This window comes from Camarhynchus parvulus, chromosome 4, assembly GCF_901933205.1.
Source record: "Camarhynchus parvulus chromosome 4, STF_HiC, whole genome shotgun sequence".
Lineage (NCBI taxonomy): Eukaryota > Metazoa > Chordata > Aves > Passeriformes > Thraupidae > Camarhynchus > Camarhynchus parvulus.
In genome coordinates this window covers 62,767,378-62,779,753 of record NC_044574.1, presented here as the reverse complement: position 1 = coordinate 62,779,753, position 12,376 = coordinate 62,767,378, and the positions used below count along the sequence as shown (strand labels likewise).

The 12,376-nt window shown below is 44.2% G+C and overlaps 1 protein-coding gene across 2 annotated transcripts in view; it reads right to left on the bottom strand.

The window, feature by feature from the left end:
- The window catches only part of UGT8 (UDP glycosyltransferase 8), a 35,206-nt gene extending 28,733 nt beyond the window's left edge, over positions 1–6,473 (bottom strand). Inside the window, exon 1 of one of the 2 annotated variants that reach the window (XM_030946967.1) lies at positions 5,924–6,473. The gene's annotated coding sequence lies outside the window, so the exon portion shown is untranslated. Of the gene's footprint in view, positions 1–5,286; positions 5,391–5,923 lie in introns of those variants that run through there. The other variant, XM_030946969.1, reaches the window with a different exon arrangement.
- Between the last annotated feature and the right edge of the window lie 5,903 nt (positions 6,474–12,376).

Genomic DNA, 12,376 nt, shown 5'->3' with positions numbered 1-12,376 from the left:
AAGCACTCAATGAATTTCTTTGTTCCTTTTCTGACTTCATCCTATAGCAAATAAGCACATTTTAACAAGCCACACAAACACAATCACAAAGGAAACTATCACAGGTTTGTTTCAGCAGGGGGAAATACAACCTGGAATAAAGTAAGAACACTGCATTTCATCATGCTTTGCTCTTATTCAGCTCCATTAAAATAACTGCAACAACACCACACATGCCAAAAACATTTAGCTTATTCAGTCTGTTAATTAATAGCTTCTGTTTCGAAATTTATGGGTCTGTTTTCTTCAAATTCAGTTGTCGTCTGTTGCTTTCAGATTTGTATTTTGAGTGCCTGCTTTCAACTATCTCCTGGTAGAATCTGGGCCTAGAGTAAGGATCAAAGTGTAGTGTAACAGCTCTCCTGTGTAGTTTAATCCTGAGGTTCTGATTTTAAGAGCAAGACCACATCACTTACCAGAGCTACAGGGGACAGATATCAACTTGGGAATCTTCTAGAAGGTACGAAATACACTCCAGTAAGGGTTGGGGCTTTTTATGTTTTTGTAGCTGTATGAAAATTTTTAAACACACATAAGCTTCCTGTGAATTTCTAGCACTAGTAGTTGAGTAAGATTAGAGTATAATTCAAGAAAGGAAGTCTAGAGTATAATTCAAAATGTAAAGACAGGGTTTGTAGATTTTCAAAGACAGTCTGAGACTAAGTACAATCTGTTAACTCACAAACATTAGGGAAAAGAGAAAATAAATCCAAAGGTTACAAGGGGTCAAGACAAAGATGTTCCCATCTCCAAGACCACAATTCCCAGAATAACCTGGGTGTAAAATCAAAACAAATGAACAATAACTCATCCAGGTACACCCCAAGTGGTTCTACACATGCACATGTCTGTTCCTTCCCACCAAAATGGCACTTCCCAGGTATTCTTCCACTTCTGGAAAGCAACTAAACCTTTCTCAACATGAACACTACAGAGCAGTAAATACCTGATGGGGGTTTAAAACAGGGGGTTTTATAGTCTCTATCTGTAGTTATTTCATTAGTAAGTAGTTTAAGGCAAGAGTTATCTAATGAAAGTATAGTCTGAGACAAAATGATTTGGAATACTCCCATCCTCAAGTGTACTTCCACAAAAATAAAGCTAATTGATAAACAAGCAAAATAATTACCAAACTGTCACAAAGTACAGTAATTAATGACTTATCATTAGGAGCGGTTAAAGAAATATGACTGCTTCACTTCTATATTTTACACACTCAGACCTGTTTTTCAAGATTCTCAACTGAAAAAAAAAAACCTCAGATAACCATCAACCATCCTTGGGCAAGTTTCCACACAAGTCCTCACAAGACTGACACCAACAGCTCCCATTTCCTTTTAGCTCCACAAGTCACGGATGCCCCAAGCACTCGACTGGCCTATCCAGACATGTTACTGAAATAATGCACATGGAATTTTACACTTGGTGCTGCTGGGAAGCAAAATGTGTGTGGACAAAGCTCACACAAACATTTTAAGCTTCATTAAAGTGATACAGTTTTGTGTCCACGGACCAATCACCACACCCATCACCACACACCCCTCAAAGCTCAGTTTCCAGAAAGAATTTCTTCCATGGACCAGCAAGGCTTCATCAGGGGTGTAACTCTTCAGTAAAGCTTTGCTGGCATTCACAGTGCATTGATGTTTGAGCTGAGCTGTGGTGACTTTGGACCATGCCAGACCCAGCTCTCCAGGGGCAGCAACCAAGAACGCTCCAGAGAAGGATACTGCTGCAAGGTCCACCTCAGGATATCATGCTGTTAAAAAGAATTACTGCTGAGCAGATGTGTGCATTTTGATCAATTGGCACAAGTGGCTTCCCAAGCAAACATACAAAAAGAAAAAATCTAGTTCCATGCAAACAGCAGCTATGATCTCTAACAGCTATCTCATTTTAAAAATCCCTAGCACTCACAAATCTGAAGCAGCTACTACATGAAGTGCTAGCTTTGTTTGCTTTCTGCTAGCTTTTTTGTGATTTTTTTTTAAAGATAGTACTTAATTTTTGTTGAAAGTTTTTTCAATACTTTTAAAAATATCTTTTTCATTAATTGGTACTCCTGGCATTAAAGCACCTTATTCATTTGACTTAAGTCAAATAACTCTCAAATCAGATGGGGCCACAGAAAAAACCTAAAACAAATCAAATACAAAATATGTAACTGCATTTTAATCTAAAATCCTGGACGTCTAAAATTAATGTTTGAAGTTTTAGTTACACTTAGGCACTCCATCTTCAGTTATAACAAACAAACAACTTTTTCCAGACTGATGGTGAAAATAATTTCTCTAATGGAATATTAGTCTTGAATTAAGAAACTTGAAAGGTCCTCCAACTTCTACATTCACACTGTTAACCTCCTTCTAAGTATAAGACACAGCTTTAATATTTCATTTTTTTAAAGCATGCTGTTTCCGCAGGGCATCAAGGCTCACTTCCAGCTCAGAATCAGAAGCTGACTCAAGACTTCCCATTAACTCTCTCTGTAGTTACTGAGTAAGAAGGAAAAATAGTCTTAAGTTGCTTATTTTTTGTGAAGTTGAACCATCCATTCATAGGAGCAAAGAACAGCACAGAGCAAAGAAGAAAGTTATGCTTGTTTCCTTATACAAATAAAATTATGGGCATGACAAACCAGTTTATAGGCACAGTTTGGGCTACAAACCATTTAAATGCTTATTTCTTGCACAGAATAGCACGATCTCACACCCTGAGCATTTTAACAGAAATACATCCAAGTGTCATAAAAGATCAAAAATAATTCATCAAAAGGTTCAAGAAACCTTATGTCACAAGTCTTGGAAATTTCCTCCCAGCAAAGCTGTCCTGGAGGAAGGACAGAGAACTCTATTAAATGCTTCCAGCGGATTTTACTTCCTGGAAAACAGGGAGAATAGCCCTCTACAATACCTATTCACAAACACTTGGAGCTGTATCAGAAAGTCAGTTTTCAGCCCAAAGATACTTTCTGAAACAATAAGAAGTCAATCCATGCTGAAATTTTTCTGAGGACTAGAAATACCAACAAAGGAGGTGAATGATGTCAAATGCTTCTCATGTGTCAGCATTTCTCAAACACACTTCTGTTCCCTTCACAAATACGACTTTGTAATAATCAAACAGAAATAAAAATATTTGTTGAAAGTCTAGAGCTGGAGGAATAAAGTTATTTCATTTGCTAATCATCGCATGAATTTGATCTCACCACACACAACCCACTAGGCTTTAATACTGCAGTGGGATTTCTCTGGTGAGTAAAAGACAAGAGATTTGACCAATAAGGAACAAACCAAGGTAAATTCTTGTACTGTTCTGAAGGGAGCAACCTTCAGAAAGAGCAATGTGGACAAAAAGCACTTTGAAGAGCGCAAAGTGGAAAACAGCAGGAAAGATAGGCAAGGGCAACAAACGCTCAGCAGTTTAAGTCAAAACTAATGTATCTCATGGTCAAGAGCATCAATTAGAAAATAACCAAGTCAGGACAGACACTGTTACTCTTTTAATTAGCTCAGAACACTCTTCAAGTAGTGGGAAGAGTATTCCAGCAAATCATGTCCTCTGTGCATGCCTCAACAGGTGCAGGGAAGGCCCCACACACAAAGCCAGGTCAGCGAGGCACAGCAGCCACTCACCCAGCTGCAATTGCCACCGGTTCCATCCCCCAAAACCAGCCCACTGCTCCATTAGCACTTACTCAGCAAGTCACTCACACGGGCAAGGAGAGGACTCAGAGCTCAGGTGACATCACCCTGCACAGAAGGAGGATGCAGGATCATTTCAGATGTCCTCTCCCCCAGTCCTGGTTAATCTCATGGGTTTCTCCACCCAAATCCTGCTTTAGAGCAACCCAACTGTTTAGAAGCATCCTAAGAAAATAAAATCTACTGTTTATAAAACACTGACATAATTCTCACCTCTGAGTCTCAACATTTAACAGACACATCACCAAACAAATATTTTCTCAGGTTCTATAAAGAGCTTCTGTTAACAGGAAATAAACAAAAAAAAAAAAGGAAAAAGAAGTCACAACGTATTTTGTGCTAAATACTTATTTCCCTGTACTTCAACTGAAATATTTTCACAACAACATGAAAGCTGTCTCGGAGCACAAGACTCCAGCACAAACTGGTTGGTCTTTTGGAAAAGAAAAGCCACTGCAGTATCCAGTGTTCGGCCTGGATCAATGACTGAAACAAGCGAACAAAAACAAGGAAATGTGAAGCAAAGGTTAATTGCACACTAGGTAGTGTCAGTGCTTTAAAACTAGCTCAGCTAAAAATCTAAGTGACCTTGTGTGATAATTGCTTGGAAAAGCAGGCAGCTTCAGACTGGAAACACTAACCAAGAAAATGTTGGCATAAAAGTCTGGAAATAAGTAGTATCACGTGAATTATTCCCAAAACTAACTAATTTGGTCATAACACGAATATGACATAAAAAACCATTTATTTCAAGGTGTTTGCTTTGGAGGAGAAGACCTTCAAGGATGCCTACTACTAGAGTTGCTCCCTGCTGTCCATCCCCAGGGAGCTCTGAGGAGCACGCAAATAGGGCTGCGCAATTCCCAAAAATTCCCCGTTGTTCCACAGCCAGGGCTCAAACGAGTAAGTTATTTAGAGAATAAGGGATAAGATGCCACTCGATACCCGCTTAAATACCGCAACTTCAGCGATGTGTCGCCCGAAAAGTTCACGCTTCACCGTTTTCCTCCTTTTTGAGCCCAACTGGGAGGCGCAGCAGCAATTACGCAACGCTGTTCCTTCAGAGGCGGCTGGGATGGAAACTGAGGGAATATCCAGGGAGGGCACTGCATCCCAGGCGCTCTGAGAGCCATCCCAGGTCCCCGATGGCCCTCACACCGCGTCCCCAAGCCGGCAGCCGGGTGGCAACCCAACAAGGGACGGAGGGGGGGCTCTGCGCCCACACGCCGCGGTGCTACCCGCGCTGACGCCACCACGGGGCCGCTGTCGGCGACAGCCCCTCACGGCGACACCAAAGAGTAAACGGGGACCCGCCGAGACCGGCCAGAATTCGGTGCCCGAAAAGCGGCGCCTGCCCGCGTCCCCCCCCGGCCCCGCTCCCGCCCTCAGCGCCCCGCGCGCGCCGAGCCCCTCGCGCGCGCCTCCCCTCAGGGCTGCGGAGCGGCCGCTGAGGGACCCTCGGGCGGGCGGGCGCCCCCTCAGCCCCCCCCGGCTCCCTCTTCCCTCACGGCGCTCCAACTCCCTCAAGGAGCAGCGGCAGCACCTGCCGGGCTTCCCCGCACTCGCCGCTGCGGCGCCGGACGAGGACCACGCCAGAGCCCGGCTGATGAGTGCCCGCCTGCCGCGCCACACAGGTAGCTGCGTGCCGCCCCCGGGCCCCTCTCGCCTCCCCGCCCGAGCGCCCCTCACGAAAAGGGCGGGAAGAGACGCGTCCTTCTGGCGCCCCTCAGGACATGGCGCTCCCCCCTCACCCCTCAGCTCCCTCCTCAGGTCACACCGTCCCCTCGCTCGGAGGCACCGCATCGACGCGGCTGCCCTGCAGCTCCTTCTCTCAGCTCTCACCCCACGCCACGGCTCTTCGCCTCAGCTCCTCACTTCTCACCCCGACTTCCATGGCTTTTCTCCTCAGCCCTCCAGCCCTCATCCCCCTTCCATAGGTCTTTCCCTCAGCCTCTCGACTCTCATCTACCCCATCCGCTTGAACAGCTTTCCCTCCTCCCGCTACATCAGACCGTCCACCGCAGGCACCCTTCCCCTTGCAGGTAGGGAAGAGGGCGAAGGTAGACTAGGACAAGCAGCGAGGTGGAACGACATTCCCTCTCCACCTCCGCCCCCGGACCCTCCGCTCCGCGCCGCAGCCGGGACCCCTGGGCCCCCTCGGTACCGCCGAGGCCCCTCACCGCTCTCCCTTCAGGGCCGCTCCTCCGCGTCGCTGCCTCTGGTAAGGAGCCGACGAGCGCAGCTCCGCTCGGGGCTCTTGTCCTTCAGCCGGGTCCGCCCGGCCCGGGCTGCGGCGCTGCTGCGGCGCCGAGAGCGCCGGGCCCGCCGGTGCCTCCGCCCGGGCTCTGCTGCACCTGCTGCGGGGCTGGGCTGCCCTGCGAGCAGAGGAAGCTCCCTCGCTCCGTCCTCCCTCAACTTCGCATCACTCCGGGCTGCCCCCGCTCCGCCCCACCGCATGCACCGGCGCTGCCGCTCGCCCCCGCGTCCGGGGAAAGGCTCGGCTGCCCTCCCGCCCCATGCACTGCCCCGCTGCCGGGACGGCGGGCAGCTCCCCGCACAGGGCAGCTCCCCTGAGCCCGCCTCTGGTGGGCAGGACTGGGACCGCCCCCACCAATCAGCCCCAGTGCGGCTGCCCTTCAGATCCAGTCGTCCACCGTGAGCAGAGATGCGTTGTGCCAGACGAGGTTGCTCCAAGCCACGTTCAACTATTTAGCTAATTAAGTAACAACTTAACGTTGTTATCACAATTTCGCTCCCCCGACCGTCTTTAAATACAAGTGCTGATTATCCAGTTGGTTTCATGTGTGTGTGGTTTGGATGGATGTGGATTTGGGTTTTTTCCCCGTGTTTTTTGCTCGTTATCTAATAATGATATGTCAGAATATAATAAAGCTGTTATCTCATAACTGACAGACAGTAAAGTTCTTTGAAACAACAAGATTTACCCCTCACCTCTTACACACTCCAAAGTCCAAACTTCCCCTGTTTCTTTTCGCTTTCACGTTCACTGGAGTTTTTGCAACGAGCTTTAAAGGACAAGAAGTGTCAGATTGTCTTCCTGATTTGACAGATCAGGTTAATTCTTTATTAAAAGTGAAGGTTTAAGTTTCATCAGACAAAACATAAAAGTTAGTGAAATTGGAATGATAGGTTAATGAAACAGCATGATAAGAAAAATGAGCATAAGCTTTACATTGATTTCCATTTTAGTCAAGATGGCTTGCAAAAGAAAATGAAACTCAACTTTCATTCAAATTATTCCAATTTATTTGGGGCATGTAGTTTTCTTCTGTATTTGTTATACAGCTTTTTTTTTTTTTTCTTCTGTTTCTTACACATGGAACAAATCACTAAAGCTTCTCGAACCTCTAAAAGTGGCAATTGGTGCAGGTACCTGGGGAATTCTATTACAATTATTTACCAGACCTTGGTAAAAAATTCAAGGTTTCTTCATGGAATGTTGTACTGAAGATGTCTCACAGTGCTGGTAGCATTTTGAATTTAATTACTGAGTGCTATTTAATACTCAGGAGTGAATGTTACTTCTAAAATCTTTTGTATTATTCCCCACCCACTCTTCTGTCAGTACATCAGACCTGCTTGATTTTGTCATTGTTCTGCCTTCACAGTTTCCTGTCTTGAGCAGATGAGAATAGGTGAGACACAATGTTTTACCAAAAATTCAACTGTTCAAGAGCTAATGATTTTCTCATAACATCTGCAAATCCAGTTCATTGAAGTGGACAATATGTGTAAGATATACTGAAGATTATGTCCCTTGTGCATTTCTACTGATTTGCACAGGTCTGGCCAAAGAGGAAGGAATTCGTCCAGTAGATTGCTGGATCACGATGATTCACATGGAGTTCTTGAAGTGTTTTGTCCTCGGCCTTGATTGTTTTGTCTACACACGCACACACCTCCAGAGTTTTTATAGAAAAAAGTACAACTATCACCTTCCTTGTAACTCAGCTCCCAAGGCAGTGTTGGCTGCCTTTGCTGCCTAGTTGATATGCAGTCACAAGCACCCAAAACCACAAGCAGCCTATTTATTTATTTAAATAGGGTTTGTAGTTCTTTAGCCTTCCCAATATGCCAGAAGGAATTGATCATCTGAAATGTATAGTAGCCAATTTAACTGCAGTGTTACCAGACAAGCAGCACTTCTGGGTCTGCCTGTCAGGTCTTTGGAACCTGCTCACAGATCCCCACAAAAGCGAGAAAAATGTACAAATGAGTCTGCCTTTGCAGTAGGCACACAAGTTATTGTCTCCCACAAGTGGCACTAACACAGGAGTTAATTCTACCTCTGGCAGAGGGTTGAGGGTGAGCCCCTTAACTGTGTGTTACAGCTGTAAACGGTGGCTCCCAACAGAGAACTAAAGCCATCACCCCAGGCTTTGTGGCTCGTGAAGGTGTGAAATGCTAATTTCTACTTGGCTGATATCATTTGGGTAGCAGCAGACAGTTTTTCTCCTAGGTGAGAAATCTGAGATGTGCCTGCAGTTGTTCTTTCAGTGCAGCCTGTGTAATTACAAAGCACAACGTTCCATTTCCTGGGGCAAAAATTTTAACAAAGGAAGAAGGAATCCTTTATGGACAAATTTAGGTGAGACTACATGTCTTATTTATTCCTTGCTTGGCAGTAAGTTTCTGAGCAGGTTTGTTGACCATGGGGCCAGGACACTTTAATGTAGAAAAATGTTAAAACCATAAATCCCACTTTGCTGTGCCTTGTTGCAAGGGATGTTCTGTGGTTAGAGAAGGCACAGGGAGGAGCACTTAAAGCATTTGAGCAGATCAAGCAGCTCTCTTTTGAGGAAAGACTAAAGAAGGTGGAACTCTTCTGTGTGGAAAAGGAATAGCTGAGAGGGGATTTGGTCAAGATCTGCAAAACCATGAAGGGGATAGAGATGACAACTACACAGCAGCTTTTCACTAGAAGCTGTGATTCAAGAACAGGTGAGAGTAACTGCAGTGAGCACCAAAGCAGGTTGAAGAGATGAGAGGAAGATTTTAATGACAAGCAGCTGACCTTGATTTCCTTGATTACCCCCAAGAAGTTAAAAAGGCAGGCTGGGTGAGCAGCATTAGTTATGGAGTGAGTAGTTTGTGGGTGTGTGTTCACTTTCAGCTCTGTTGGTTGTCTTTAACCCTGTTGCTGTACAAATGCAATAACTGGGCATTGTGAGTGAGTAACAAGGGAGTGGGTTAGCAGAAGGGGTTATGCTGTTTCTTGAGGATGTCTTCTTTTCCCACTCTTAGGAGCTGTATAGTGGCCTGGAAGAACCTTGTTAATTCTCAGAGAGTCTCTTGTATTGAGAAACGTAGTCTAGGGAGCAGTAACACTCAATAAAGTTTTTTTTCTGAGTTTTTTACTGCTTTAAGCACAGTTCTGAATAGGGAAATGTAGCCAGAAAATTGAAAGACTTTTTAAGTGGCTTTCCTGCTAGTAAGTGGAGTTAATGTTTTTACACAAGTTGCTTCTGGAAACTTAGGCTGTGTTTATCCTGGAGCATTTTCAGGGTCTAGGCTGCTCCTGAAACGCAAGTAGGCAGGAATTGTTAGGTATGGTGTGGGTGCTTCTTAGTTGAATAAAGTTGTTTATGTCAACTGTTCTGGTGACTTTTTGTTCCCTTGGTTTTGTTCTGATGCTTAATGTTGGCTTAGTGAAGGAAGTTCAAAACCTGTGCCACTCCCTATTTCAGTCCTGTGTTTCAATCCTGTTTCTCCCCAATTGCTTAGTCACTTCTTGAATTGTGTGGTAACATATTCCTCAGTGTGCTTTTAAAAAGGAATAGAGAAATAGAAAGATTAAAGTTTCTGTTCATGCTTTGGTGAAAGTTGTTCTAAATTCAATTTCATAAAATTAGTCATTAAGTGTGTAAAAAACCCTGCATGTGAAAACAGTGTTCTCTTAGTTGCTGTTAAAGATGTTTGCACATGTAGTTTGCTATTTTACAGGTTTTTATCTCGGCAAATAACACCATGATGAGCTTTCCTTATCATCCTTCAAAGAGGCAGTAGGACTTCATCTCTTTAAATTTGAGGAAAACAACATGAAACAGGTGTTGATGATAGTCTTTTTTCAGCTTAAAATACCAAAAGGTGTTCTAAGTCTGTTACCTGGTGGGGGTTGCTTGTTCTAATTAGTTCGTTAGACAGGAAGTAGTAATTACAAAAGGCTACTGCAATAGCCTTATTTCACAAGGCAAACAAGTTGCTAAAATACTGTAGCTTGGATCTAGTACTAATCTTATACCTAGCCTTTGCAAGAGGCTTTTTCAGACTCCAGTGACATTATGTACACTTTTGAACAAGTTCGGAGTTCAAAACCTGGCTGCAGAGAGAGTGAGCCAATCCAACAAGATGCTTGGTTGTGTTCTGTTTTTACACTTCCCTGTGAGTGGCTTCAGGAAGCACTGCTTAGTTTTGCATCTGTGGTTCTAATGTCAATTATCCATGATAATGAGCTATGGTTTGTGTATCTTTCCTGTGTAAGCAGAAAAGGTTAGTTTGTATATAATAAGTAAAATAATTATTAGTGCCTGGATACTCTACTGAAAGGTGTTGCTGTTTGACTGAAAGGAATAAAAAGAGCAGTAAAGCAAACAAGTGTATTGCTCCAGCAGTAGTGTATTGTGTTTGGCTCTTGAGCCATTTCTCATTGATAAAAGACCTCTTGCTGCACCTATTAAGAAAACACCAAATGCCAAAGCTCTGTGCATCTTGTTTGCTCTCCTTAGCCCATCTGGGCAGTAAGCAACAGAGTGGGAGGGCAGCACCTCAAAATGGCTTCAAGGAAATAGTTAGATGACCTGAGATCTGCTTGGTAATCCTGTAGTGACACAGGTGATAGGGGTGTGGCATGGTGTGTGCATGTTTGGTTTTCTGTTTCGTAAATTATTGTAAGACAGTCTTCATAGCATTGGCTGTAGCATGGTAAAAGCTTGACTAAAGATAGTTATGAAACTCTTTAAATGAAGTTCTGCATTTCCTTTGTGTCTTATGCAATTGGCTCCTTTTCTCTTTGTTTTCTTTTTTCTCTTTCCTCCTCCTGTTGTCAAGCCCTACTGGCCTTGGTATTTTGGATCCTTTTTAGTCAATGGTGACACTGAGCAGCAGTCTGAAAATACTTGTTTAACAGTATTAAATGTCTGCTGAAAAGACATCATGTCCTTCCTTCATTGTATGTGTTCTGTCTCCTCAGGTAGTGCTAAGTTCTACTTGGTAAACTAATTATGACCCTAACCTGTTCTACCAGTTTGTTTGTCAGAAATCTTTGCTGATTTTAAGATGAATTTGATGGGTCTGTGAAAGCCATTGTAGGGCTGGGATCTATGTGATTAATAGTCCCAACCCAGGAGGTCCCTTTCAGTCCTGAATTGCTGATCAGATATTTAGGAGAAGTGGGAGATTAAGAACTGGAACAGGGCTCTCCAGCCTTCTTTTTGGGATGTTTGGGAGCAGGGTAGAGGTCCTGAGTTTAAGCTCCAGTGCCAGGTGACTGATATAAATACACTTGGCTATAAAGCTGGGAGGGGTCAGGGACAGTGACTTCCACCAGTGGCTAAGAAGCAGAACAACCCAAGTCTGGTGAATGCAATCTGCTATGGGGATCAAGTATGGCCCCTGATGTGAGTCCAGAGAGAGGGGAGAGAATATGGCATTGCAGCTGCCACAAGCATGTCTCAGCTCAGCAGTGCTTTGGGAAGCCAGGAACTTGGGATATGGAACTTATGGCACAGCTGTGGGCCCTCAGCAGCAGTGCTGGTTCATCTTGTTGTAGCTCTGCTGTTGGGGGTGATGGGGAAGCATGCCAAAGTCACTGTATGTACCTACCACAAGCCAAGAAGTTGTTTCCCGATGTCACCACCACATCCTCATGCCAGATCTTCCAAAGAAGTTCCTCACCTCTGTGTCTGTGTTTCATTTTGCAAGCGTTATGATACTGACACTGGCATACTGAAACCACTGCATCTGATATCAGAGGACCTTTTTGTGCTTCAAGTGGAGAAGCAGGCTTCCCAGGAACTTCTGTTTTTCTATTTGATCTTTACAGTAATAGAGTTTGATCTTTGTGTTCCTGTCTGCCTTAGAAATTGTTTTCCCTCCTCTGTGCTTTTTAAGTAGCCCTAGTAATAAAAGTGTTCTGACAAGCTGTTTTCTAAATGCTGCAGAAGCATTTTTTACTTAGGTGTCCCTTCTGCTCAGCTCTAAGAAATGTATCCCTTCTGTGCAATTTCACCATCAAAGTCTAAGAAACCACAGCCTTTTGCAGCTGAAGTTGTCTTGTTTTCATAGCTACACCTTTTAGAGTACCTAAATACCTGGGTCATTTTACATTGTCCCTTTTGTGGCCTTACCATTTCTTACTGGTTTATCTGTTTTTAGGGAGTATGTCCAGTGCCATTTCCTACAATGTCGAGTTTTTCCTTTTTGTTGGTTTCAATTATTTCATGCTGTCCTTGTGCTTAAGGCAAACAGAGAGCTTGGAGACCTGAAGTGCAGAATGAATCATTTAGGGCAGGCGATCGGCTTTGGAAGAGAGAACAAATTGAAAGTCATTTTCTCTCCAAACTGCTCTTGTTAATTTAGTTCCCAGTGTAGCCTTTCTTCTTCCCTTTTATTTA